This window comes from Notamacropus eugenii, chromosome 1 (genome assembly GCF_028372415.1).
Source record: "Notamacropus eugenii isolate mMacEug1 chromosome 1, mMacEug1.pri_v2, whole genome shotgun sequence".
In the NCBI taxonomy this organism is placed as follows: domain Eukaryota; kingdom Metazoa; phylum Chordata; class Mammalia; order Diprotodontia; family Macropodidae; genus Notamacropus; species Notamacropus eugenii.
This window is the reverse complement of record NC_092872.1, coordinates 21,380,684-21,407,798: the sequence shown is the minus strand read 5'-3', so window position 1 is coordinate 21,407,798 and position 27,115 is coordinate 21,380,684. Positions and strand designations below refer to the sequence as shown.

The 27,115-nt window shown below is 37.9% G+C and overlaps 1 pseudogene; it reads right to left on the bottom strand.

Annotated features, from left to right (window-relative positions):
• Positions 1-9,624: 9,624 nt before the first annotated feature.
• On the bottom strand, positions 9,625-10,428 carry LOC140522450 (FGFR1 oncogene partner 2 homolog pseudogene; annotated as a pseudogene).
• Between the last annotated feature and the right edge of the window lie 16,687 nt (positions 10,429-27,115).

Sequence of the window (27,115 nt, the reverse complement as noted above, 5' to 3'; positions counted from 1 at the left end):
ACTGATATCACCAGGCCCTTACTTAAAGTCTTCTGAACAGGATAGACCATGTGATCCCGTGCCATAGCCTTTGAGAGCACAGGATCCTTTCGATACCACAGTGAGAATCCAAAAGAGCTTTAGGAGTCATATCACCACAATAAGAATGGTTCAAGTTAACAAATATTTATTGGGCATCTTCTCAGTTCAGCGTTCTGTGCACAATAGCATAGCCCTGGGGATATAATGATGAAAAATGATTCAGATGCTACAAGGTAGAGTACTATTATGGGATCTAGAAAAGATCTGGATAAACTGCTCTAAGAAGAAGGGAATGCAAAGGAAAGGGTGAAATTGTAAGAAGGAAGTTATGGAGATCAAATCAGCTAGCAGTCTAAACTCTCTGGGACACAGTGTATGAAAAAGGAGAGTGAAATATGATGGGAAACATTGGTTGGAAGCACATGGTGGAGGGCCTTAAGTGTTACAATAAATTGTTTCTGTTTTTTCCTGTAGTCAATAAAGAGCCATTGAAGGATTGGGTTTTTATGATTTCTTGGGGGAGAGAAGGGAAGAGTTATCAGAGGAATTTTATGGTCCTATCTATGCATTATGAATATAATTTTGACAGCTGTAATGGATTGAAGACCAGAGTACAAGAAGGAAGATCAGTTAGAGGACATTGCAATTGTTCAGATGAGAGGTGATAAAAATGGAATAGAGTGGCACATATCAGATTTGTAGATGATATAAAGATGACAGTGATATTGGATGACACTCAGAATAAAAAAATCTTAATAATTTAGAATATTGGGTTGAATCTAGGAAGATGAAATTAAGTGGTGATTGTTCAGTCTTTCCAGTCATGTTTGACTCTTCATGACCCCACTTAGGATTTTTTTGACAAAAATACAAGAGTGGTTTGCCATTTCCTTCTCCAGCTAATTTTACAGATGAGAAAACTGAGGCAAACAGGGTTCAGTGACCTTCCTAGGGTCACAAAGCTAATATATGTCTGAGACCAGATTTGAACGCAGGAAGATGAGTTTTCTTGACTCCGTCAGGTACTCTATCCACTCTGCCACCTAGATGAGTGTTACATTTGGGTTCAAAATAAATCAGTCTTATTGATCTAAGGTCAGGGAAGCATGGCTAGGCAGAAGTTCATCTGAAAAAGATCTGAGGAAGTTAGTAGACTTGAAACTAAATGTAACTCAACCATGTGATATAGCAGTTTAAAAAGCCAATGCAAAGGTTAAGTTTTAGCAAAAGAAGAATAATTACCAGGACTAGGGAGGTAATTATTCCATGATACTCTTTATTGGTTAAGCTACACTTGAAAGAGAATATTCCAACTCTATCAGTTGAAAAAACTGGGGTTAATCTGGAGAAGAGAGGATTTAGGTTGTATATGACGACTGTATTTGAGGAATTATCATGTGGAAGGGGGAACAGATTTGTTTTGCTTGGCCCCAGGGGGCAGAAGTAGGAACAGCAGGTGGAAGGAGACACATTTGGGTTTAGTACAAGGAAAAACTTCCTAAAGAACAGAGCCATCTAAAAGAGAAATAGGTTGCTTTGGCAGGTAGTGAGTTATACCTCACTGGAAATCTTTAAGGAAAGACTGGATGGTCACTTATTAAATGGATCCTTTATTCAGGTATGAGTTGAATTAGATGACCTCTGAGATCCCTTTTAACTCTGCGTTTCTGTGATTCTATGATTCTGAGCTGTATCACATCACAAAATGTTAAAAAAAAAAAAAACCTGGAGGCAAAAAAAAAAAAAAGCCTACAGAAGGCTTGGCATGAAACTCAATGAAGTCAGAACATTGTGAAACTATTTGCAGATGAAACTAGATGGAGTACAATAATTAGATATGAATTGGAACAGATCTGCCAGCACTATTATAGCAACCTAATCTCATCATTGATGATAGGGGAACAATCACACTCGATTGCCTCCATTCCCAATAGTTATATGAGGAAGTGAAAATGGCAGTTAAGAAAATGAAATAAGGAAGACTAATTGTAGTTAATTTAATATAAAAAAAGAAAATCCATGCTGGAGGTAAAAAGTAACTCATGTATCAATCTTCAAGTTTGCTTAAGGAGGACAAAATTGATAAAAGAATGGAAAAGATCATGGATAGTATTAGTTTTAAAAAGATAGCTAAAAAAAGTTGTCCAATTCTTATGTCTAACTCTCTTTGCAAAAATTTTGTAAGAATAGTCTATGTACACATTGAGGGCAGTCTTCATGAAAGCATGAGAAGGAAATAGGATACTATCCTTCCTAATTTTGTGTCATCAGCAAATTTAATAAGCTCCTTGTTTATATCTTCATATAAGTCATTGATTTAAAATGTTAAACAGCACAATGCAATAAAAACTCTCTGGGTCATTGACTAGAGACCACCATCCATCCATTAATCACCATATAACCAATTCTGAATCTATCTAATTGTATTGTCATCAAGTTCACATTTCTGTATGCTAAAAGGATGATATAAGAGACTTTGACAAGTGTTTAGCTGAAATGTAGGCATACTACATTCCCAATACTCTCTGATCTACCAGGCTAGTGATAAAGAAAAAAAGAGAAAAAGAGAAAGAGAGAGAGAGACAGAGAAAGAGAGACAGAGAGAGAGAGAGAAGGAAAGAAAGGAAGAAAGGAAGAAGGAAAGGAAGAAAGAAAGAAAGAAAGAAAGAAAGAAAGAAAGAAAGAAAGAAAGAAAGAAAGAAAGAAAGAAAGAAGGAAGGAAGGAAGGAAGGAAGGAAGGAAGGAAGGAAGGAAGGAAAGAAAGAAAGAAAGAAAGAAAGAAAGAAAGAAAGAAAAAAAGAAAGAAAGAAAGAAAGAAAGAAAGAAAGAAAGAAAGAAAGAAAGAAGGAAGGAAGGAAAGAAAGAAGGAAAAAAGAGAAAGAAAAGCTATTAGGTTATTTGACATAGATAGTCCTTGAGAAAGCCAAGCTGTATCTTTGGACCCAGTAAGCCAAAATGGGGCTCTCCTCTAATGAGATATCTCTCATTAAGATTTCAAAATCATAATTTTATTTCTTGACAGGTATCCCCATATAGATACTTTTGTTTAATAATCTTTTTGTTATCAATATCAAGTGAGTAATAAAATAGGGAAACATGATCACTGAAGGTTTTCATCATTATCATAGAATACAGGCTTATAGAATAGATTTAAAGTTGGAAGAAATCTTAGAGGTTATCAGGCCCTTCTATGATAGATGAATAAACTGAAACACAGAGAGATTATGTAACTTGTTGGAGTCTCACTGGTAGTAAGTGATAGAATTGTGCTATACAAATTCCAAATAGGAAAGATGTTCTTTATAGATGGTGAGGTTTTCCACGTACTTGTTTTTACGGTTGACATTACATCAAACAACAGAACCCCATAGATGTTCACATTGAAATGCCCAGATATTCAAAAGTGATTGCTCTTTACCAAATCATATGGGAAAAAATTACTATATGAAGAACGAGTATTACTGAGATGCTGATATGCAGTGAATGAGTTAGTCTATCACAAAGGCAAAATTCACAGCACCAATGGTGATGCTGGCATAGTTCTGAACTGCAAAGTAAAACAGACTCTCCATATAGAAGGCAGAAGACAAACATTTATTCAGACACCAGAAAGCCAAATCCCAGCACCAGCAAGCCAAATCCATCATGGTAACCAAGAAGTCTATACACATTATCAGACCTTCCCACAAATGAACACCTTCAAGCAAATGGCCTTCTCTTATTTACTGCGAGCTATATGCTTTCTCTGTCCTTCCCAACTCTGACTCAATTCCTGCTCCACTCATTCAACAAACTCTTCCCACCACAGGCTCCTTGTGACTAAGACTTCCATGTAACCCAAACAGGTCACATGGGCCTATTAATGAATGGGAAAGATCTTCCCATTTCAATTACCATTACAGTAGGAAGAGGGGAACAAGTCCCATCGCAGTTGGGAAGCTGAGTGGTGTTCTCAATGGTTCCAATTACTCTCTCTTTCTGAAGCCTGTCTTCCATATTCATAGTGTCCTGGTGATTCTATATGGTTGTGAATCATGGAATACCACAATCTCAAAAGAACTAAAATTACAGGTTACCCACAGGGCAATGGAAAGACCAGCTGGGCTAGACGAACTTCAAGACCCTTTCCAGTTATGAGATCCTGTGATTCTAAGATACTCTGTGGGAAAGAAATGGTACTAATTAACCAAGATTGAGGTTATGATAAAGTATACAAATACCTACCAGTAAATCCATGGCTCTTAGAGTTGTGTTCTCTAAATTGTGGTCCATAGCAAAATTGTGACATAGTTTTTTAGACCTTTTAATCCTCCCTCATGAGATTCATTTCCACACTCCCTCTCCCTACCTCCTGATTCTTTCATGTAGTGTTGTAGAAAGAGTCACTTAATTTGAGTAAGAAGACTGGATTTGGTGTCACCTTAGACAAATCATCTTCTTTCTCTGAACCTTAATTTCATCATTTGTAAAATAAGGACTAGATCAGGGGTTTTTAAGCAGAAGTCTGTGAACTTTTTTTTTTTTAATATTTTAATAACCATTTCAATATAACTGACTTCCTTTGAAATGCCATGCATTTTTATATTCTATGTTTTAAAACATTATGAGAAGGAATCCATAGGCTTTACCAGATTGCCAAAGAAGTCTATGGCTTGTATGATTTTTAAGGTCTTTTCTATATGTAATATTTTGTGACTTACTAATCCTACCCCCACTGAATTTAGTGTCTGCTGGCTACTCAGAATTCCTCCCACAAATATCTACGTAGAAACTTGTCCTGTGGCCCCTTTTCTCAAACTCTCATTCTTAGGTCATAAGATCATAAATTTAGAGCTGGAAGGAAGCATAGAGGCTATTGAATACAGCCCCCTGTTTTTACAGATGAGAAAACTGAGGCATAGAGAAGTTAAGTAACTTGCCCAGGGTTATATAGATAATAAATGTCTGAGTATTTGTACACAGATCTTCCTAACTTTAAGTCCAGTGCTCTAACCATTTACTACTCCACACTGATAAACTATTCCCTCTTTCTAAGGCATTAAAGACTACTAGTAGGTTAACATGTTATCTCTTTCATGGTAAAATATTTGCTATTTAACAGAGATCTTCAGGAAATCATTCTTAATACCAGGAAGAAACTCTAGTCCTAGAAATTTCAAATGTCTGTTATTTCTAGGTGCTTCTTAAGTCATGTACATTAGGAAAGTGGCTATCTATTCCACTTAAGCCCAATTGATTACTGATTTGATTAGGAAAGGTGAGAATCTTTTCTCTTTATTATAATCATTTTCAGTTATTTCAGTTGTCAGTGGACTCAAGAACCATTTTTCTCTACACAACATTGTAAGATCTCAGAAGTGGAAGGACCTTAAGACACCAGTTAGTCCAACCTTTACCTGACTATCATGTTCATTTTCATTTTTTTGTGACACATTTTTCCCCCAACCTCCTTTGTTTCCTTGTAAGCTAGTGTATCAAATCTCCTGTTAGTATATCTTGAATCATTTGCTGAAAAATAGACAGAGGTTTCCAGCAATGCTACTGATGAGTACGTAGGGCCTTCTAGAGAAATATGTTACATGTAACTGAGATAGGGAAACATCTTGGATTGATTAAGAGAGGTACCATGCCCAGGGCAAAGGAAAGGATAGTCTCACTGTATTTGTTCCCTAGTTAGACCACATCTAGAGAACTGTGGTCAGCTCTGGCCACCACATCTTAGAAGAGTAGCTGGCAAACCACAGCTGAGTGAGGTCAGAAGATGGCCAAGATGGTGAAAGGGTTCTGAAGAAACTATCTAGACTGGAACAAAGATGAAGGAACTAGGGACATTTAGTCTAGAACAGAGAAGATTTGGAGGATGGGGGAGGGCGTGATAACTGTGTTTAGTATTTGAAGGGCTAACTGATGGAAAAAGGATTAGACTTACTCCGCTTGTCTCCACATGTGAGAAAGACCAGTTGGCTGAAGTTAAGAGGATAAAATATTTGAGTTCAATATAAGGATCAAAAGCTGAAAAGGACCTCATAGGGCATGTAACCTAACCCCTTCATTTTACACATAAGGAAAAAGGGACTCTGGGAGAAGTTAAGTGACCAAGGTCATATAGGTAGTGTGTCTCTGAGGCAGATTTTGACCCTGGGCCAGTGACTTTATCGCTCTAGCCACAGTTTTCTCATATGCAAAATGGGAACGATAAAATTTTTACCATCTGCCTCACAGGGCCATTATGAGGAAAATGCTTTTGAAAAGGCGGCTACCACTATTGTTAATGGTACAATAAGCCTGAATTCTCCGGCCAAATTGTATATTAATTTTTCTCATTTTATATCTTTATATTATTTTGCTATTGCCAAGTTTTCCATTCATTTCAACTTTTCTTGAAAGAGGGAGTAAGCTTACAGTTTGCTGCTCAGTCTCTGACACTGCGCCAGAATAGACCTGGACATCCTTGGGGAGGTGGGTGGATTTCCAATAAGGAAACAAGTTTTTGGTGGACTGCTTATATCCTTCTATCTCTGCACTGCTCATTTGGCTTTCTATTTGTATTTATTGACACTGGTAATGTCCAGTTCAGGTATCTGATCAATTGTCTCAAGTACTTTGTATATAATGGAATATTTTATACTTTAGAAGGTGCTTTCTTCGTGATATTTGTTGTTTTTCTTGTTATTTTCAGTTGTATCTGACTTTGTGACCCTTTTCGGGGTTTTCTTGGCAAAGATACAGGAGTGGTTTGCCATTTCCTTCTCCAGCTCTTTATAGATGAGAAAATTGAGGCAAACAAGGTTAAGAGACTTACCCAGGGTCACAGGGCTAGTAAGTGTCTGAGGTATGATTTGAACTCAGGTCTGATCTGACTCCAGGCCTGGAGCACCATTCCCTCCACCATCTAGCTGCCCATGACCTGCACTTTAGGAAATTCTATTTGACAGCTGGAAGAAGAATCAACTAGAGCGGAGAGATTTGAGGCAGGGATATATCTGGAATCTAACCCAACTGGAGCCAGAGATGTCAGGCTGATTGTATATGGCTTCTTCTCACCTGAGTCTTCTTGGTAATTGGGTTTTCCTTCATTGTAGGCGACAGAAGATCCATTTCTTCCATTACTGCTGATGCAATCATTACCATTTCTAGATCACTAGGGCTTGTCTCAGAAAAGGAAGGGTTTTGTTTAGCAGATGCCATCACTGGTCTGCATGACACGAACTGAACATGAGTTATTCCACAGTAAATACAAAATCAAAAAATCATATTTACCTTATCCACTGCCTTTTTTGGATAGCTATGAAGAGAAGGGGATACTGTGGCTAGGTGACAAGGCAAGAGGTTGAGGTCCCAGTGCTCTTATGTTTTACCTTCAGAGCCCCGAGTGATCCATTCTTTGAATGGGAGAAAGAGATTGACCTAGAGGACAGAAACTTCAGGTCTTCCCTCTGGCATGCTGAATGCAAATCTTTGGTCTTAAAATTTCTTAGTATTGAGTCACTGTTCTCACGCCATCCAGACCAGTGCCTGAGCAGGATGGAGGGAGACTAAGGGTGACTCACTTTGTTCTGGTCTCCTGTTGCAGTAAGAGTTCATTCCATTAAGAGACTAAGGATGGAATTATTCTAAATGACAATATTCTCATGACTTTGCAGAATACTTTAACTTTTTTTTAAAAAAATCAATCATCTTTATTGACAAACTTATACAGTAGACATTCCAAACACATATTTCAGGCTTCTGGATTATAAAAATAATGTGTATGAGATGAAAACTTATTACCCAAAATGAAACTCTGAAAAATCCTTTTAAAATTAAATCTCAAAAACCACAGTGTGTCTATGATGGCCAAAAGGAGATAAATCAAAACTTTATTTACAAAAATACTTATCAAGCATTTTTTATAATAGCTGCCTCAAGATTGCCACATACTAAATATTAACAGTGTAGTTTGTTTTATTTCCTTAAGTTAATTGGGATAAAACCAAAATTTATTTGGACAAACCTGCCACCAAGTCAAGTACTACTTCTGAATCAAAATAAGATAGAAGACAGTTACCAAACAATTTTAAGGAAAAAATTATCTTTTCTTTATTGAAAATCTTCACTAAGACCTCTGGAATAAAGTTTTATTTTATTTTAAATAAAAAAGAAGCAATGTTTGGGAAGGTAAATTTGAGTAAATAGCTATTGCTTTTACTCTTAGTGGAATGTGAGTCTTTGTACACTAATAGATTCTGTTAGAAGAGTCGAATTTCAGCACCAGACGATCTAAATGGAATTTGCAATCTGTGCTAATTTGAGAAAGTTTGGTTTCTACTTTATTGCCTATTTAAATAACGGCCCAAACTTCAATTACTTCTTTACTTGCTGGTCTGTTTTGAAAATTCACATGGTAATGTAAACAACTTACAGTTGTTGCATAATCCAAGAAAATGAACTATTTCCAGATATCTGTTTCAGTATCATGACCATAAAAAATCTGAAAGTTAGTAGGAACAAATGAGCTCAAGGGAAAATTCAGAAAGACCTATAATTATAGTTTCTGTGCTCCTCTTGGTATCTAATAAGAAACACAAACTTTTATATGAAATAAAGAGTTTTTTTATAAATCAGATGAAAAATTGATGTTTACTATTAACAAGGTTAAAATAAATACAGTGGGCTTTTTTGCTCACTTCAAATCTCTCTATTCTGGGTTTGCTATATCAGGCCTTCCCACTGTGACAGCTGGGCAATGGATAGATTAATATTCCTAAAATCCATCAGAAAACAAATTTGACGAAATTGACATTTATTCAGGAATCCAAACTTAACCTTCCCCCCTCCCCAAAGTAGTAGTTCAACCTACTGAATAATCTTCTATATGGGTCTCTTTCTCAGAAAGTAGTATAGCTTTCTTTTTCATTACTGAAAAGATAGTTTCTACATTTCTTTACCTTCGGTAAATTACGGACAGTTATTTCTCAAAATGTCATGATCAGCTATGATATGTTACTGGCTAAAACAAAAGCACCTCTTAGGATGTAGGTTTGAAGAACAAACATATATCCAATTTATGGTCTATGCCACAGGATCAAAAGATTATCAATCTTTTAAAAGCTTTTTTTTTTTTTTAATAATCTTGACATCTTTGAAAGACATTTCTTAAGAAATGTAAAGGTAGGCCCAGTACATGTACAATATAATAACCATTTTCTAGCCTTCACATAGAGATCAAATTTAGGAATGGACATATTTCCTTTTTTTATAAGGCCAAGTTAAGAAACATAGCTTTTAAAAAAATGGTATAACTGCATAAATTCTATGTAGATCTAGATAGATAGATAGATAGATAGATAGATAGATAGATAGATAGATAGATATTTAATATTTGGATAAAAAAGTTAAGAAAATAACAGCATGGCAGGGGTCTAGTATGATCAGTAGTTTCTACATGTGAGAAGTTTTGTTTATCTAATAGCGATGGCTTGCAGTTTCCTCTTTCACAATACAAATTTTAATAGGAATAAAGTCAATAACAACCAAATACTGATGTTCTGCTAAAATCTTTTTAAAATGTCATTTACCAGTGTACTATACATAATATGAAAAGGAATGAAATGAAGGGCTGATTTAAGATTGTGCTTTTTCTGGTGCTCAGTTCATTAGAAACTTTTTAAGTAAACTCTGGTTCTTTTATTAGGAGCTATGCAATAGAAAGTCAGTGATTTTCCAGGTTCTTTAGCTCTTCCTTGGGCTCCAATGACTACTGGTATCCAATGCAGACAAAGATATACTCTCTAACGCATAGTCTTTTCCAGGCTGAGGAATGGTTCTTGAGTTATCGGAAAGATTTGTCTCAAGCCTTTGTTTTCTTGTTCAAGTGGAAAAATTCCTTCTTGGATTGGCAAGCCTGCTGCTCGTCAGTTTCAATAGCTTTCTTCACCACTGCTGCCATTTTGGCAATCTGGTCCACATGTACTCCTAATTCCTTGGAATGTTGCTCCTTTAACTTCATTATAATACCTAGGTCATCCTTTTTGTTGACCATTGGCAACCTAAATATCTGCTCTCGGTACTTGCTTGTTATGAGTTCTAAAGCAGACTGGTGTTCTTCAAAAGATGTGCCTAATTCTTTACTTTCTTGCTGGAATTCCCTGATTTGTCTTTTTTCTTGCTGATTTCCCGTAAGTACTGTAGATCATGGTCATCGTCTTGCAACCTCATTAAGTTTTTTAATTTCTTCTTGACACTGTTTCATTGCTTCTGCTGGCTTGTGGAGAGCTTTGGTTAGTTCATTCAGAGAGTCTGCCTCATTGTCATGATTCTTTTGTAAAAGCTTTTCCACATTGATTACAGTCATGAACTTTCTCCGTAGTGCGACTTTTCTGACTCAGATTAAGAGTGGGTCCGAGTCTAAAAGTTTTTCCACATCGATTACATTTATAAGGTCTCTGTCCCCTGGGGATTTTCTGATGTAGAGCAAGACTGGGGTTCTATGTGAAAGACTTTCTACATTGATCATATTCATAACGTTTTATCTCCATTGTGTATTATCTCATGTCAAGCAAGACTGGAGCTCTGTGAGAAAGTCTTTTCACATCGAGTACACTCATCAGGTTTCTCTCCAGTGTGGATTCTCTCATGTAAAGCAAGCTCGGAGCTTCTTCTGAAAGCCTTTCCACATTGATTACATTCATAAGGTTTCTCTTGTCATGGTCTCTTAATCATTCAACAAGCGCTTCAGCATCTGCAAGAGCTTTTTCATTGTGTAGCTCATTTGTCGTCTCCCTCCCCGCTGCCTCCGCAGCCCTCTGCCGCCTCCGCCTCCCAGTTGGGCTGGAGGCGGGTTCTGCAGGCCGGGCTCCACTCCTCCCTACCGGACAGCAGCTCGGGCATGGTCCCCTCTGCAGGTGACAGCAGAGACAGCAGCGAAGGGAGGCAGGCGGATCCACCCCGCATAGCGTCGGGGCTTGGGGGGGCGGGCTGCTCACAAAACGTGCCTCCAGAGGAGCAGAACGCTAGAACTCTGGAGAGCTCCAAGACCCCACTCTTTTCATGTGAGGCTATCTGCATTTCCATGCTCGGTCTTCCTCAAAGTCTCTTCTGATTCAGGCCCTCCAGATGGTGGGAAATGAACCTGTTAGTATTTCTTATTTGTTGGATGCACCTCGGGTGTTTGATGAAAATAACAGTTCATATTTGCATAGAATTTTACATACTTCCACTCCTTTGATCTTCGTGACAAACCTGCAAGAAGGATCCTGTAGGTTTTATCATTCCCATCAAAGACATGAGGAAATTGAGATCCAGAACGTAAGTGACTTTCTCAGGATCACACAGCTAGTGAATACCAGAACCGGGATTTGAGGGCTTTCCTGTTCTTTCCACTATACTTTGACATGTCCCAAAATACAGTTGAAGCATCCAACTTGTCTTAGGGAAGCCTTGGGTATAGTTTCTGAACAGAACCTTCCAACACATGAATTCCCCTTAGAGAAGAGCCTGACAACATTCAGAACACAGTTCCAAGTATTATTTACTGAGTGCAAGGGGAATGAGGGCCAGAAGTTCTGTTGGAAAGATCCCACTGTGCCTAACAATGACTCCTCTGATGTTTAAGAGCAGGCCTGACAAGATACTGGAGAAATCTGGAGGAGTGGTAACTATGCCAGGCAAACAGGGTAGATATGAAGAATTGATTTGTTATGAATTATGTGGGCGACCTAAAGAGAACATTTTAGAGACTTTCAGTTGTTTTATTAGCAGTGGAAGGTGAACTGTCTCAGAGGACAGCTGTCACCTGGTGATGAGAAGCACTGAGTGGGCTGGAGAAAGATTTCCTGGTGATGACCGTGGGAGATCAGATAATGATAAGGTTTAAGCATACGTATGCACTCCCACAGACTGAGAAGGAAGGGATGAGGAACGGTGTGACACCTTCTGAGCTTTAGTTGTTTCTGGTTCACATGACCTAGCTGAGACAACTGGAAGTTTCAGGACCAGATTCACCTGTCCAGTTGCACTCTTGGGGCAAGTCCAATTGATAAATTGGCAAACTCACATGGTGGCATCTTAAGGAGGCCGTTTTCTATTCTCCTATTTTATAATAACATGGAGAATAATAACAGGGAAGCAGAATGGTGACAGTGAAAAAAATTGGTTCTGGAGTCGGACAACCTGAGTCCAAATCCTGCCTTGGACACTTACTACCTTACTACCTATGTGACGTTGACCAAATCACATAGCTTCCCTGGGCCTTTGTTTCTTTATCTACAAGATGAGGTGTTGGATGAGGTTGCCTCTGAAGTCCTTTTTAGCTCTGTAGTTATGATCCTATTGGGCGAATCACTCAACCTCTCTCAGTCTTGGTTTCCTTCTCTGTGAAGTGAGGGGGTTGGACTAGATGACCTCTGAGGTCCTTTTCGACCCTAAATCTGCCACCCTACAATTCCCTTAGTATGCAAGTCTCCACCCATAGCTGTTCATTCACTAAATATTTATTGGATGCCTAACCTCTCTGAGTATTCATCAGCAAAGTAACAGAATTGAACTAGGTATTCTCTAGGGTCCCCCTCCAATTCTACATCCTATGACATTATCCTACTGGGTGCAAGACACAGGATTTCCATCATTGCTGCCCCCATTTTGCTCAGAAGGCAAGTGAGAAACTGACCATTGGAATGTGGATCCTGAAAAATCTGTTACCACCAGCCTAATATTACGTATAAGACGAAAACTGACCTGGGCTCAAGAAGATAAATCTATTGACTGTAGAGCTGTGGTAAGTCATTAAGGAAAGCTAGGAATATTGGAGGAGGGGAAGAATTCAGCTAGGTGATACAATGGATAGAGTGCCAGGCCTGGAGCCAAGAAAACTCATCTTTCTGAGTTCAAATCTGGCTTCAGACACTTACCTGCTGTGTGACCCTGGGCAAGTCACTTAGCCCTGTTTGCCTTAGTTCCTCATCTGTAAAATGAGCTGGAGAAGGAAATGGCAAGCCACTCTAGTATCTTTGCCAAGAAAACCCCAAAATGGGGTCATGAAGATGCAACCAAATGACAATAACCAGAGTATTGTATTTGCCATAGAAAGTGGAATACTATATTTAGAAAAATGAATGGATTTGAAATGACAAACACAGAATCTCAGAGCTGAAAGGGCCTTCAGAGGCCATCAAAGTGTGACCCATTGGGCACATTGCTTCACTGTTCTGGGCCTCAGGGTATTTATCTTTAAAATTATGGGGCTTGGACTAGACAACCTTGAAATGTCCATTCCAGTTCTAGACCTCTGATGCTGTGATCTTAATTCAAGCCATACCTCAACAAGAATCCCCTCTATAAATATTGTCAAGTGTGCCTTTTCTGGAAGCCAAGCTTTTCTTGAAGAAGGGGAAACCCACTACTTCTTGTTCTACTTTGGATAGCTCTAACTGTTGGGAATTTTTTTCCTTCCAGCAAGCTAAATTGCAGTCTCTGAAACTTCCAGTCACTGCTTCTGGTTCTACCTTCTGGTGCTAAGCACAATGAATGAATGAACAAATTAATTATTGAAAATAATTTACTAAATGCTTACTGTGTGCAAAGTACTGTGCTAAGCTATGAGAAAACAGAAAAGTGGAGACAGATCCTTCTCTCAAAGAGTCCACTTTCTGATGGGGGAGGCAGCACATATACTAGGTTTCAGCTTCATCTCAGTCCGATGGAAAGCTATCCTTGGGATACAGTGACAATTTCAGGATTGTTCACTCATGTACAACTCTTGGTGACCCCATTGCGGTTTTCTTGGCAAAGATGCTGGTGTGGTTTGTAATTTCCTTCTCCAGTGCTGTGACTGAGCAGATGGTAATGCATCATTTCCAGTGATGACCATAGAAATAACAGTGGTACCACTATCAACAGTTATTAAGTGTTTTTTATTAATTATTAATCTTTTTAAAATTTCTATTTATTATTTATTTATATATATAAATATTTGTATATTTATTATTTAAAAATAGTAATTTTTATTAAGTTATTGAGCATGTTCAACACACTGTGCTAAGACTGGGGCTAAAAACAAAGGCAGAAAGAGTATCTACCCTTAAGGTAGCTCACGTTTTAATCAGGGAGACAACATTAAAAAAAGCCAGCTATGTGCTTACAAAAGGCAATTAAACCTGAATAAATTGAATCCTTATTCTGTATGACAACCCTTAAAATACTTGGACAGCTCTCACCCTGTCTTCTCTTCTCCAGGGCCCTCACATGATCCATATTTGGCATTATCCTGAGGTCCTTCATCATCTCAGTCAACCTCCTTTGGGAGTTTTCCAGTTTATCAATATCCTCCTAAAATGTGTGTACTAGAAAATTATATTTCATATATAGTTCAACCTGGTCCAAGAAAAATGGCACAATTATTTCCTTTCTTCTGGTCTCTATCCCTGTACTGATGGCACTGAAGATACTTCAAGAGGGCAGCTTGGTGCAGTGGAGAGTGCAAGACCTGGAGTCAGGAAGACTTTCTGAGTTCAAATCTGGTCTCAGACACTTCTTATGTGTGACCCTGGGCAAGTCACTTAACTCTGCCTCAATTTCCTTATGTGTAAAATGAGCTGGAGAGGGAAATGGCAAACCACTGAAGTATCTTTGCCAAGAAAACGCCAAATTGGGTCAGAAAGAGTTAGACATAACTGAAAAAATGGCTGAACAACAATAAAAGATATTTCAAACCTCCATCCTACACCTTTTCTCTTCTCTCTCTATATCCTATCTTGATGATGCCATCAGTACTCAAGAGGTTAAATTTTTATTTCTCTATAGATGACTTCTAAATCCATCTACCCCTACTTTCTCTGTCAAATATCAGTTATACTTCTCCACCTGAATTTCTTAGTGTTATCTCAAATTCAGCATGAAGATGTTACATAAGAAAGGCTACTGACTTTGGAAACAAAGAATCCAGGTTCAAATTTCCTCTCTAACTTCTATCTGTGTAATCCTAAGAAGTCACCTAATCACTGGGAGTCTCAGTTTCCTAATCTGTAAAATGTTCTCTAAGGTCCCTTCCAAAATAAAACTCAATCTCTTCTTCCAAAATCATCTCTCCTCCTCGGAAACTTCCTTATTTCAATTTTCATTCCAGTTTCCCAGAGTCACAACCTTGGATTCCTCCTAGACTTGTCCCTTTCCCTTGATTTCTATATTTAATCATTTGCCAAACCTCATTAAATCTACCTTTGTAAAATCTTTCACAATCATCCTGTCTTCTCTACTCATATGATCACCACTCTAGCTTAAGCACTCATCACTTTTTGCCTGTGATTGTCTCTACATCCCTAATTTTAGTCTCTTTCTTATCTAAGCCATCCTTTATGTGCTTGGCAAATTAACATTCCTAAAACAGGTATGGCTTCCCTTCTTCCAAAACTTTGGTGGCTCCTGAGGACTCTTAGTCTAAGACCTGGCATTTAAAGTCTTCCACAATCTGGCACCAATCTGCCTTTCCAATTTTATTTCATAATATTCCCTTCTGCATATTCTATGTTTTTGCTGATTGCCCTACATGGAGTTCCTACAGTTGACATTCCATCTCCAGTGCTCCTAACAGAAGGTATGCAGACTAACTAAACCATGTTCCTTTTCCTTTGCCTCAGCTGAGCCTACCTAGCAGTTTTGACTATGGAGAGACAAGATTACAAAAATGGTCAGCCAAGCTTGCTCACAGGTGATTTGTCCCTGGGTAAAGTCTAAATTAAACACGTGACTGTCATTAAAATACCAGTTTTACTCTTATTGGCTTACTAGGATTTCTTGCCTCAGGACCAGAGCTGATGAAGAGAGAAGGGAAATGAAATAGTTTCCCATCAACCCACAAACCATGAACTGACCTTTCTCCCAGCTTAGTCCATTACTTTGGAGTTTAGAAAATATAAGACAGTGTGAGGAGGAGGGGAGAGAAAGCACTACCCAGGGAAGGGAAAGAGGGAGGAAAAGTGAGTAGCAGAGCCCTTACTCTTTGCATCCCCCTTTGAGGAAATGGGTGTGGCAACACAATGATCTAAAGAGTTATTTCCTCACTCCCCTCAATCAAGCACCATCTCCAGTTATTTTTGTTGTCATTGTTCAAACATTTGGGTTCAGAAATTCCCTGAATTCTCACTTTCTCTCTTCTGTCATGATAGTAGATGCTATAATGCAGAGTCCTGGATTTGGAGTCAGAGGACCTGGATTCAGACCTTCAGTCTGCCAAGTACTGTTTGACCTTGCACAAGTCTATATGACTTCAGGCAGTTCACTTAACCTCCCTGGGTCTGTTTCTTCATCTGTAAGATGAAGAGGTTTGACTAGATGGCTGCCCAAGTCCTCTCTAGATCTCAATCTATGATATACTAGTAAGTCACTTCACCCCCTCTGGGACTCAGTTTCCTTATGTACAAAATGAGGGGTTTGGGTAATATGATTTCTAAGGTCACTTCCAACTCGAACATTCTGTGATCCATAAGCATAGCCAGGGAAAGAAGTTGTGTACTAAGCAAGAGGGGAGTAGGAGAGCAAATCCTGTCTGGGAGCAATAAAATTCCCTCTGGGCCTCTGCAATTGCTGAAGGTCATTTCTCTCCACCTCCCTCCTCCATTCCCTTCTCTGTCCTCCCCCATGTTGCACTGCTATTAAGCAATTACCCAGGTTAATAATTGGGTCAGGTATGAGTGTGTAGGAGCCTTTGTGCCAAGGATGGCATCTGATCCTCCATAGATCAGACAGGAAATTCTGGGACACCCACGAAATCACTCCTGTGCTTCTTTGGCCTTGCCGGGGCAGACTATCTCAAGGCCTGTTTATAGCCTATCCATTGTGGTTCCAGGAAGCTGAGCCATCTGTCATCAGCTCTTCAGCATCTATTTCCATGCTAACAAGCCAGGTTTCTCTTGAACAGGCTCCTAAATCCATGTTGAAGTCTATCCTTTGGTTGACCCAGCCTAATAACAAGAATGACAATAATAATTCTCAGTTTGGGTAATTTTAATAACCCACATATCACAAGCATGACTATATTATCAAAGTTCAGGTTGATATGATTAGAAAATTGGAAGATTCCAGTGCTTGAATATGTTATGAGAAATGAGTAGCAGACATGAGATTTGCAGATATCCTAATGCTTTTAGAGAGCTTTAAGGTTTATAAAATGCTTTCTTCCTGTTGCCCTAAGGATGTTATTATCTCCATTTCATAGATAGGGAAACTAAGGGGGTGAGTCTAGGACGTAGCAGAGTCCGATCTTCAGAACCAAATCTCATGCCTTCGAATCTAAAACTCTTTCTATGAGAGATCAACGACTTAGTGATGTGTCAGTTTTGATACTCCCACGCTCACCCTTTACCTGGAATATCCTGGTCTTTTGTATGTCCTGGTCCCTACTCTCAGGTCTGAGTCAGACCTGAGAAGACCAGCTTCTTTTTTCTTCCTCCCCAGTCAGAAAGTGTGCTAGAAGTGTAAGCTGGTGCTAAGGTGGGCCCCACAGACCAACGCAGGTCTACATAAGTGGGAAGCCCCATATAGCCTCATAATCCAATGGGTCTATGGAGCCAAGTGAGTTCTGGAGATCCTCTGAAAGATTCCAATCTGTTGAATGGTAGAGAAGCAGGAGGGAGACAGTGGGGAGAATGAGACTAAGCCAAGTCACCTAGGTATCCCAGCTCTCCTGGGAATTCTCTGAGTCATGGGACCAACTGCAGGTCAAACCCTGTATGTAGGATGACTCTAGACCCATTTGGAATTGTTCCTGTCCATTTGTCATAGTTTCAGGTTGGCCCTAAGGCTGTGGGTGAAGGGCATCTGTAGGACCAGAATGACTTTATCCTAGGGTTGATTAGAGAGTCCTTATACCACGTAGCAGTGACAAATCCACCCACATCTATATTCTAACTGAACTGGCTTACTTGCTATTGCCAGAACTCAGTATTCTACCTCCAATTTCTAGTCCTCTGCCCAGGCTGTCCCTCATCCCTCTTCCTTCCTTATCCAGGTTTCTTAGGTATGGGTCTTGTGCCACCTCCTAAAGAAAACGTTCCTGATCTCTTAGATTGTTAGTACTTTCTCCTTCTTCAAATGATCATGTACATAAATTAGCTTTTTATATGTTGTGTTTTTCCAGTAGAACATAAACACCTTAAGGACAGGAGATAGTTTCCATTTTGTCTTTGTATCCCTAGGACAATGCTTTGGACAGAAGGATGAAGACAGGAACTGTGCTTTCACTGGTATGGAAACTTCCAAGTGAGCAGACTCCTTCCATCAATGCAGGCTGGCACCTTTTCTGCAACTTAAGGTCTTAGAGAGTTACTCAGAGTACTGAGAGGTTAAATGACATTCCCATAGTCACATAGCCGGTATGAGTCAGAGGTGGAACTTCAACCCAGGGCTTCATGGCTCCAAGGCCATCTCTTTATTTGTTATATCATGATATTTTGCTTAATAAATGCCTTTTTAGATTGCTATCAACACTGAGGGACCTTAGTAAAGGTTGAGAGTGGGAGAACCAATCAACCAACTAATTAATAGGAGTTCATTAAGTACTTAAGCCAAGGGTGGGGAACCTGTGGCCTCTAGGCTATATGTGGCCCTTTGACTGAATCCAAATTTCACTGTGAAATCAAAGGTCACACGTGAGGACCTAGAGGGTCACATGTGGCCCTCAGGTCACAGGTTCCCACCCCTGAAAACCATTGTAGCACCTTTCCCCCTCCTCTGCACCATATCTAGTGTTTATTTTTGAATACTCACACTTGAGTGTCAGATAAGGAAAGAAATCTTTTATGTACTAGAAAGGATTTACCATAATTGTATGGCATAGACTTTTAAAAATAGTACTTTATTTTTTTCCTAGTACTTTCCCCCCCAATTACATGTCAAGATAATTTTTAGAATTCATTTTTTTCAAGATTTTTAGTTTCAGGCTTGGATTACGATATTCTGGAGGTCAGGGGGAAAAATGGATAGTCAATGAAATAGAGGACTTCTAAGCATTCTTGATGAAAAGACCAAAACTGAATAGAAAATTTGACTTTCAAATATAAGACTCAAGGGAAGGATGAAAAGGTACACTAGAAAGGCAAGTCATAAGGGACTTAATAAGGTTAAACCATTAACATTCCTACATGGGAATATGATATTTGTGACTCATAATAACTGTCTCATTATTAGGCAGTTAGAAGGCACAGATATGAGTTGAATATGAAGGGATGATATTTTAAAAAATAAAATTAAGGGATGAGAGAGATATACACTGGGAGGAAGGAAAATTATCTCACATAAATTATCACATAAAACAGGCAACAAAAAGCTTTTGCAGTGGAGGGAAAGGGGGGTAAGAGGGAGTGAGTGAACCATGTTCTAATCAGAATTGGCTCAAAAAGGGAATAATGTGCACACTCAATTGGGTATAGAAATCTATCATACCCTACAAGAAAGTAGGATGGGTAAGGGATAAGAGAAGAAGAGTGATGATAGAAGGGAGGGCTGATTAGGAGAGGAGGTAGTTAGAAGCAAAATACTTTTGAGGAAGGACAGGGTGAAAGGATAAAGAATGGAATAAACAGTGGGAAGGGGGGGGAATAGGATGGAGGAAAATAGCAATAGTAACTGTGGAAAAAAAAGTTTCTCTGATAAAGACCTCATTTCTCAAACGTAGAGAACTGAGTCAAATTTATAAAAATAAGAGCCACTCCCCAACTGATAAATGATCAAAAGATATGAACAGTTTTCAGATGAAGTAATCAAAACTGTATATAGACATATGAAAAAATGCTATTGATTGGAGAAATACAAATTAAAACAATTCTAAGGTACTACCTCATACCTATTAGATTGACTAATAGGACAGAAAAGGAAAATGACAAATGTTGGAGGAAATGTGGGGAAAATGAGGCATTAATACACTGTTGATAGAGTTTGAACTGACTCAACCATTCTGTAGAGCAATTTGGAATTAAGCCCAAAGAGCCGTGAAACCATGAATACCCTTTGACCTAGCAATACTATTACTAGATTTGTATCCCAAAAGAGATTTTTTTAAAAAAGGAAAATGACCTACGTGTACAAGAATATCTATAGTAGCTCTTTTCTGGTGACAAAGAATTGGAAATTGAGAGGAAAGGCTGGACAAATTGTGGTATGTGATCATGATGGAATACTATTGTGCTATAAGAATTAGAAGGATGCGCTCAGAAAAACCTGGAAAGAATTACATGAGCTGATGCAAAATGAAATGTACTGTGTATAAAGTAAAGGCAATATTGTAAGATGATTAGCTGTGAATGACTTATCTATTCTCAGCAGTTCAGCAATCCAAGACAGCTCTGAAGGATTTATTATGAAAAATGCTATCCATTCACAAAAAATAGAATTGATGATGTCTGAATAAATTGAAGTATACTTTTTTTATTTTTCTTGAAGTTTTTTTGTCTGTTTTCTTTCACAACATGGCTGTTATGGAAATGTTTTGCATGACTATACATGTATAACCTATATTGAACTGTCTGCCTTCTTAATGGGGAATGAGGGTGGGGAAGGAGGAAGGGAGAGAATTTGGAACTTGGAAGTTTTAGAAAAAGAATGTTAAAATTGTTTTTTATGTATAAATGGGGGAAAATAAAATACTAAATAAATTAAAAAGAAAAAGAAAAAATACATACATTTATAAACTCAGTTGGAAGTCCAATAAATTACTTTTTGTAAAAGTAAAAAAAAAAAAGATTTTGAGTTCCAAATTTTTCTCCCTCCCTTTCCTTCCCTTTTTTGAAAATGGTAAGTAATGTGATATAGATTATACATGTGCTATCACGTAAAACATATTTCAATATTAGTCACAGTTGTGAAAGAAGAAACAGTTCTAACATGAAAAAGAATGAAGTGAAAAAAAAAAGCTTCAATTTGCATTTGAGTTCCTCAGTTCTTTACCTGGATGTGGACAGCATTTTCCTTTGTGGGTCCTTTGTACTTGTCTTAGATCACTGTGTTGCTAAGAACTGAGTCATTCATAGATGATCATTGCACAATGTTGCTGATACTGTGTACAATGTTTTCCTGATTCTGCTCATTTCACTTTGAATCATTTCATACTAGTCTTTCCAGATTTTTCTGAAATCTGCCTGTTCATCATTTCTTATTGCACAATAGTATTCTAATACATTCATATACCATAGTTTGTTCAATCATTCCATGATTGATGGGCATCCCCTCAGTATTCAATATTTTGTCACCATGAATAGGGCTGCTATAGAAAGTTTTCCCCATGTAGGTCTTTTTCCCTTTTTTTATGATCTCTTTAGGATACAGACCTAGTACTGGTATTGCTGGATCAAAGGGTATGCACAGTTTGGTTTTCCTTTGGGCATATTCCGAATTGCTCTCCAGAATGATTGAATCAGTTCACAAGTCCACTAACAGTGCATTAGTGTATGAATTTTCCCACATGCTCTCCAACATTTATTATTTGCCATTTTTGTCATATTAGCCAATCTATAGGTATGAAGTGTTTTCTCAGAGTTTTTTTTAATTTCTTGAATCAGAATTGATTTAGAGCACTTCTTCATATGCCTATAAATAGCTTTGATTTATTTATCTGAAAACTGCCTGTTTATAAGCTTTGACTATTTATCAATTGGGAAATGACTTTGTATTTTTATAAATTTGACTCAGTTCTCTACATGTTTAAGAAATGAGACCTTTATCAAATATTTGCTGTAAAAATTGTCTCTCAACTTTCTCCTTTCCTTCTGATCTTAGTTGCATTGTTTTTGTTTGTACACAAGCTTTTTTTATTTTAATATAATCAAAATCATCTATTTTACATTTTGTAATGTACTGTATCTCTTGTTTGTTCATGAATTCTCCCCTTCCCCAGAGATCTGATAGGTATGCTGTTCCTTGCTCTTCTAATTTGCTTATGGTGTCTTTATGTCTAATCATGCACCCATTTTGACCTTATCTTTTGGTATATGGTGTGAGATATTCATCTATACCTAGTTTGTTTGTTTTCCAGTTTTTCAAGCAATTTTTGTCAAAAAGTGAGTTCTTATCCTGAAGGCTAGGATCCTCGCTTTTATCAAACACTAGGTTATTATGGTCATTGACTACTGTGTCTTGCATAGCTGATCTATTTCACTAATCCACCACTCTATTTCTTAGCCAGTATCAGACAGTTTTGATGATTATTGGTTTACAAAGTAGTTTAAGATCTGGTATTGCTAGATCACCTTCCTTTGTATTTTTTTTTTTCATTAATTCTCTAGATATCCTTGACCTTTTTTCTTCCAGATGAATTTCATTGCCACTTTTCTAGCTCCATGAAAAATAAAGAAATTAGTTTAGGCAAAATTGTCATTTTTATTACATTGGCTCAGCCTACCCATTAGCAATAGCGATTTTTCCAGTTGTTTAGATCTGACTTTATTTGTGTGAAAAGTGTTTTGTAAATTGTGTTCATATAGTTCCTGGGTTTATCTTGGCAGGTAGATTCCCAAGTATTTTATATTGCTTGCACTTATTTTAAATGGAGTTTCTCTTTCTATCTCTTGCTGCTGTATTTTGTTGGGAATATAAAGAAATACTAATTTGTGTGGGTTTATCTATATCCTGCAACTTTGTTAAAGTTGTTAATTATTTCTAGTAGTTTTTTGGTTGATTCTCTAATATCATCTGCAAAGAGTGATAGTTTTGTTTCCTCATTGCCTATTCTAACTCCTTTGATTTCTTTTTCTTCTCTTATTTCTATAATCAGCATTTCTAATCCTATATTGAATAATGATGGTAATGGGGTAGATTTTTAATAATTCTCAAGGGTAAAGAAAATTATATAATCCTGGGGTTAGAATGGATTTTAGATGACATCTAGAACAATTCCTTCATTTTATAAGTGAGGAAAATGAGACCTAGAGAGTAAAAGTGACTTGCTCCAAGTTACATGACTAATTAATCATAAAAACAAGACTGGAACCAATGTGATGCAGAAGAAAGAGCAACTTGCTTAGAGCTGTCATTATTACTATCACTCGCATTTACCTAGTACTGTAAGATTTGCCAAGTGCATTTTTTATGTGCATTATTTTATTTGAGTCTAACAAGAACCATGTGAGGTAGGTGATATAAGCATTATTGTTTCCATTTACAGATGAGAAAACTGAGGCTAAGCAACTTGCCTGTAGTCACAGGTGTTCTTAATCACACCTGGGTTTAAGTCCCAGTCCAACTACTTAATAGATGGGCAAATTTCTTAACCTCTCAAAACCTCATCCTTATGCAAAAAATGAAATTAACAATCCATAGGATGCCTACCTCTTAAAAGTTTTGTGAGTACTGAAACAGATAGCATATGTAAAAACTCAATGTAATCATAATATATTAAATGAATGGAAATGATTACTACCACTTCCTATGGTTTAGTGGTATAGGTGGTTCCCTCCAAAGGGTGTTGCCTGGAACTGGACACAGAGAGATAACCACATTAGAAAATTGCCCTTTGGCTTGGGTACCACATGCTTGGGCACTTCTAGACTGATCCCTGGCTCCATTTCTCATCTCTAAGATGGTGGTGATCACATTTGCCTTCCGTTACAAGGCCATTCATTAGTGTTTGTGAGTGCCCTTTGAAGATGAAAAGCATTGTGTAAATATTATGGGACTCCTGGCAAAGGAACATATCCTTGTATATACTTAGCTCCCAGTCGATGGGAGATTATCGAGTTGGATTCAGAGCCAAAATGACATTTGGAAAAGGTGACTACTTCAAAGATAACAACATCTGTGTTTCCTAAATATAAAGCCAAATCTCAAGATTAGAGTGCTAGCATTTAGATGAATAGGGAATTTCAGTTCCAGTTTCAGGAGTATGAACTTACTTTCAGCCCTCTTTGCACTGTGAAGTGTGGAGTCTCATCTTAGAATCTGGTCAGAAGTGTCCTTAGTACCTCACTGTCCCAAAGAAAGTTGGGCTTTTTCAAGGACAACATAATGTAAATATAACAGTGGACAAGGAACTAGTATTTCAAACACTTTGTGTTGTCCAGATTGGAGTTCTACCATAATCTTTTAGAGTCTGAGCAAAACTCCTTAAACCCAAAGAGGATACTATGAATTTAGAAGTAACTTGTGGCCTAAAGCTTCTGCTCTGGGTGTAGAATGGGCAATTGTCAATCTGAGGGTTTCTCCTAAATCATTCTTTGACTTATGCCTCAATTCAGGATTTCCCCTGAGAATCTCAGAATTTGCTCAGGGGTAGGTTGCTACAGATAGTGTAAAAGGACACCCAGAACTCTGTCCCTGCACCACTTCCTGTTTATGCAGGTGCACAGGCAAATACTGTGTGAGTATGTGTGTGTGTGTGTGTGTGTGTGTGTGTGTTTAGAGACACATATGTGGTTTTATACATATTCATATATAGTTACATATTCAAGTATACGTATATATACCTATATAGTTATACGTTGTTGTTCTATCCTTAGGAGTACTGCCGAATTATTCTGTGGCTTAGGAATTCTGTGGCTATTTGAAATGATTTAACATTCATTCATTCAACAAGTGTTTCATAAGTTCCTACTACATCCAAAGTTCTGTGTGTGAGAAATGATTATTTCTCTCTTGTATTTCATAACTGATGATTGCGTTAGGACTCAAGGTATTCCCCCCTTTCTCCTTCCTCATCTAGAAACCCTCCAGCGTGAGAAATCTCTCTTAAAGATTTACCCAGGCCTAAGTCTAATCAGAAAGTAAAAGAAAATTTGAGTTTAAGCCAGTGGTGTTTACTCAGACAGGTCTGGAGAAATACAGATCCTCCCTTCTGTCAGACAGACAATATGGAAATTATTAAGTCTGTGGCCAAGATTTGGGTGGCCTAAGTCACATACCTCATTGTAATGTAGCTCACACTTTTATTGTAATGTTAATTTTCTCATTGATGGTTAACCAGTTAGAGTTGATTGCCACCCTCATGAACACCTGCTCTTCCAAGACCATATAAACTGTGAGACTAGCACTATGTGGGGTCTTTGGTCTAAGACAGGAATGGGATACCTGTGGCCTTGAGGCCACATGGGGCCTTCTAAGTCCTTAGGGGAGGCCTTTTGAGTGAGTCCAAGTTTTACAGAACAAATCCGTTCATTAAGAGGATTTGTTCTGACATTTGGATTCAGTCAAAGGGCTACACTTGAAGACCTAGAGGGCCCCGTGTGGCCTTGAGGCTGCAGGTTCCCTACCCCTACTCTAAGAAAAACTGCTTAATGACCGTCTTTTATTAATAATTATGTTGTTCTTATTAATAAATTGCTAAACTGCTCAGAAATTATCTCTCAAACCTTTTAAATTGTCATGTGTTATTAGAGGAGATACATAGGATAGATAAAATACATTCCCTGTCCTCGTGGAACTTACACTTTAGCATAAGGATAGGATACCAATGCAGATAGCTATAATACATAAAATTATTTAAATGCCTAGCAAGATACAAAGGAAACCTTCTGTATAGTTTGAGGAAGAAGATTATCACCAACCAGAAGGCTGAGGGAAGGTGTTCTGGGAGAGATGACATTTGAGTGGATCTCCAGAGGACAGGTAGGAATTTAATGGACAAATCAGGAGAAGAAGGATATTCCATATGATAAGAGCATAAAATAGTACCTCAACTGTCTGAAAGACATACATGTACCATGCAAATGTGCCATGCAAACATCTTGATAATATGTCTATAAAAATGAATGAGACAACGAGTCGACAAAACCTTTGAGTTCCTTGGAAAGAGCTGTCGCCAAAATAACAATATATTAATAGCAGTTCATATTTCTATATCACTTGAAGGTTTCCAGAGCTCTTTTCTTCCCACAACCCAGTAAAGGAGGTAGTCTAAATATTTTTATCCTTATTTTATAGTTAAGAAAACTGTTAGCACCGACTCTGTTGCTTCAATAGATCTGTGGTCTCTTCTGTGTGGATACTTCCTCCAACAATAAGACAAATTGCAATTCATCCATGTGTGCCCATCTTGTATGAAGCTTGTTTGTGTTCTCCCATAAATATTTCACAGGGATTTCACCCAATGAACTGCACGCTTAATTTCCAGTGGAATGCATGATCATTTCTCGACTATTCATTGTTTTCATTATATGACTAACTTGTTGCTTTTTTTTAGTAATATATTTTTCTGATAAATTTCTTTACCCTCCTGTGAAGTTCTATATTTATAAGGTTTCCAAAGATCTGTGTTAAGGTCTCATCTACTCATGTCTACCCTCTGCTTTTTTCCATTCCTTTTCATCTCATATCAGCCTCAGTTCTTTAAAGAGTGTAATATTTCATAATTCAACAGTACAACAACAACAAAAGAATATTATTGTTAAAAAGATAGACCTTTATTTCACAGAGAAATTTGGAGGTCATTGAAAAAAACAATAACTGTAGTTTCCCAAAAGTAAGCCAACCTATTCCTTTTCCTGTTCAATTCTGGGCTCAGCCCATATTGTCTGTTTGCAGTATCTGCAAACTCTATGGACAAACTCTATAAGTTGTTCATCTACCTGGATATCATAGTGTAAACAACAAGCATATTTCATCCACTTGGTTTTTCTTGTTTGACTGGTCAAGACCATTTTTTTTTTGAGCAATTACATCTCTCATTTAGGAGACTATACTCTGGCCTTTGCTTAATGCATTCATTAGTGTCCTGCATGATCAGGAGACTCTGTAGGGACTCACCACCTAGAAGGAACCACTCTTACATTTACCCTTTGTACATGACATCTTCTAAAGGGTAGTGATTTGTTGTTCTCAGTTGTGTCCAACTCTTTGTGACCCCATTTGGGGTTTTCTTAGCAAAGATACTGGAATGGTTCATCATTTCCTTCTCCAGCTCATTTTACAGATGAGGAAGCTGAGGTAAACAGGGTTAAGTGACTTGCCCAGGGTTACACAGCTAGTAAGTGTCTGAGGACAGATGTGAACTCAGGAAGATGAGTTTTCCTAACTCCAGGCACAACGCTCTATGTACTGCATCCCCTCTTAGTTGCTCTCAATAACAACAGCTAATGATTATATAGCACTTAAAAATTTACACAGTATTTTACAAATATGATACTACATATTGATCCTACAG